The following is a 2,500-nucleotide window of genomic DNA, read 5'->3' on the forward strand; positions in this document are numbered from 1 at the left end:
CATGAATTTGATGACTTCAGACTCGACTTGGACTTGCATAACAATGACTTTGTCCCACCTCTGCCGATTCCATCTCCCATCCTGTATAGAGGCCTGTATACAGGATTATTAAAGGCTGCAAAAACTTATGATTGAAAAACAAACGTTCTCAAGCCAGTTGGCACGAGGCCTGGCCAAACAACGTGCTATGGGTGGCGCTCGGGTTGGCGATCCATCCATTACAGCTAGACCCGCAAATGTAGATGTAAGCAACACTGAGGGTTCATGGCGACGGCGTCCCACGAAACTCTTATTCGTCTCAATATCAACCCAGACGCAGTATGAAGATGCCTATGGGGCATTTAAAGTTGAAAAACCTACAATGTCCAGACCGAGTCAAGAAATGATTATTATGCATTCCATCACTTTCCATAACTCTTTATTGATTAGGGAGGAGGATAATTACGACGGTTATGCCCAAATTAGTAAACTATTTGAGGATGATGACCTTATGAGGACGACGATAGGGTAGATGAGCCCCTGCTCGAATATTCAGTAGAGGAACCAGTGCTTCAAAAGTGTCATTTAGACACAAGAAAGGACACTGTAACAGTTGAACTCCCCTGTTCTGAAACTCTCTGTGATATCTGTAAAGAACACTTGGGCAAAGCGTCAAATGTTTCAGCTCATTTCATCATCAAACACAGAGAAATACCACTTGTATTTAAATGCTCGAAATGTGACAAGACTAGCTCAAACTATCGTTCAATATCATGCCATGCACCAAAATGTGGGGGAAGGAAGGTTAACCAGGAAGTCTACCCTGGGGATGTGAGTGCTGCCTATCACGATTTGAGTCGCTAAGAGGCCTTTCGCAGCACAAGAGGCACGCACACCCAGTAGTGCGCAATGAGGAGAGAATCAAGGCCGCGACAAAGGGTATCTCGAAGAGAGGCGCACACCGGAGCTGCTGGTCGCTGGAAGAAGAGGAGCAGCTGGCCCTACTAGAATTACAGTACCAGGGGGAAAGGACTATTAATAAACTGATTGCGGCTGGGCTCGGATCAAAAACCAACAAACAAGTTGCCGACAAGAGACGATGCCTTAGCAAAAAGCAAGGGGACAACAGGACTCCGATTACAAACAATGTATCCGGTTTCCTCGAGACATCGTCAACACCACCGAGTATCACAACCGGGGCAAGGGCCAAGCTTGTACAAGTGGCGGAGCAGCTTTCAAGCGGGGCCGGCTGCCGCCTGGAGAAGACAGCGGTGGACGCGATAAGGGCCTGGCTACGGGACGACGGAAAGCTGGACGCCCTCATAGAAACGGCGACAGTGTCAACGCTACAACAGATGAGATCACGGAAAATCAAAATTCCATGTAAAAAACCCCAAAAGGAAATTTACAGACCCAGAACGATGCCAGCAAGACCATGGATGAAGAGGAGAGCTGAGAAAAAAGGTATATACATGAAACATCAGAAACTCTTTTATAAGAATCGCTCTCATTTAACGTCTTTGATTCTCGACGGCACAGATCGCCATATATGCAGGATTCCAGCATCTGAAATCTACGGTTTTTATCGTCAAAAGTGGGAAACTGTCTTTGCATTCAAAGGCTTGGGGCAGTTCAAGTCTTCCGGTTCAGCGAATAATGAACATTTTGAAACAATGATATCCGTGGAAGAGGTAAAGGCTGGCATCAATGCAATTAAACAAGCGTCGGCACCAGGACCAGACGGCGTAACGAAAGCTTCAATCTGCACAGCAGACCCGGAAGGGTGGGTACTAGCGTCACTTTTCAACGTATGGCTGGTCACAGGGGTGATTCCTGCAGATATGAAGAAGAATAGAACGATTCTTATCCCGAAGGTCATGAACGAGGAACTGCTGAAAGATCTGGGAAACTGGAGACCGATTACTATTGGCTCCATGGTCGTGAGGTTGTTCTCAAGAATTCTGACCGTACGACTGGGACGTGCATGCCCACTCAACCCACGACAACGTGGATTCATAACCGCATCTGGCTGCTCAGAAAACCTTAGGGTACTACAGGACCTCATTAAGCATGCAAAAAGATCACACAAACCGTTGGCAGTGGTGTTCATTGATGTAGCAAAAGCATTCGATTCTGTATCTCATGCGCATATCTTGTGGGTGCTGAGACAACGGAAAGTGGATGAGCACATAGTAAACATCATTCAGAACGCCTACATGACCTGCACAACCTCATTTAAAATCAACGAAATTTCGACACCAGACATCAACATCCAAGTTGGTGTGAAGCAGGGAGACCCGATGTCACCTTTGCTGTTCAATCTCGCAATGGACCCACTGATATGCGCCCTGGAAACACACGGAGTGGGATACTGCATCGACGCCGACAGTGTTACCTCGCTTGCATTTGCAGATGACCTGGTGTTGGTCAGTGAATCCTGGGAAGGAATGGCTAGCAACATAGCTATTCTTGAATCATTCTGCAAACTGTCAGGACTTGAGTTTCAACCAAAAAAGTGCCA

General features: G+C 46.8%; 1 pseudogene; it reads left to right on the plus strand.

Moving 5' to 3' along the window:
* LOC121851928 overlaps window positions 1-2,500 on the plus strand; it is an 8,438-nt pseudogene that overhangs the window by 3,067 nt on the left and 2,871 nt on the right.

The sequence above is a fragment of the Callorhinchus milii genome, unplaced genomic scaffold, assembly GCF_018977255.1.
Source record: "Callorhinchus milii isolate IMCB2004 unplaced genomic scaffold, IMCB_Cmil_1.0 Scaffold214, whole genome shotgun sequence".
NCBI classification, from domain to species: domain Eukaryota; kingdom Metazoa; phylum Chordata; class Chondrichthyes; order Chimaeriformes; family Callorhinchidae; genus Callorhinchus; species Callorhinchus milii.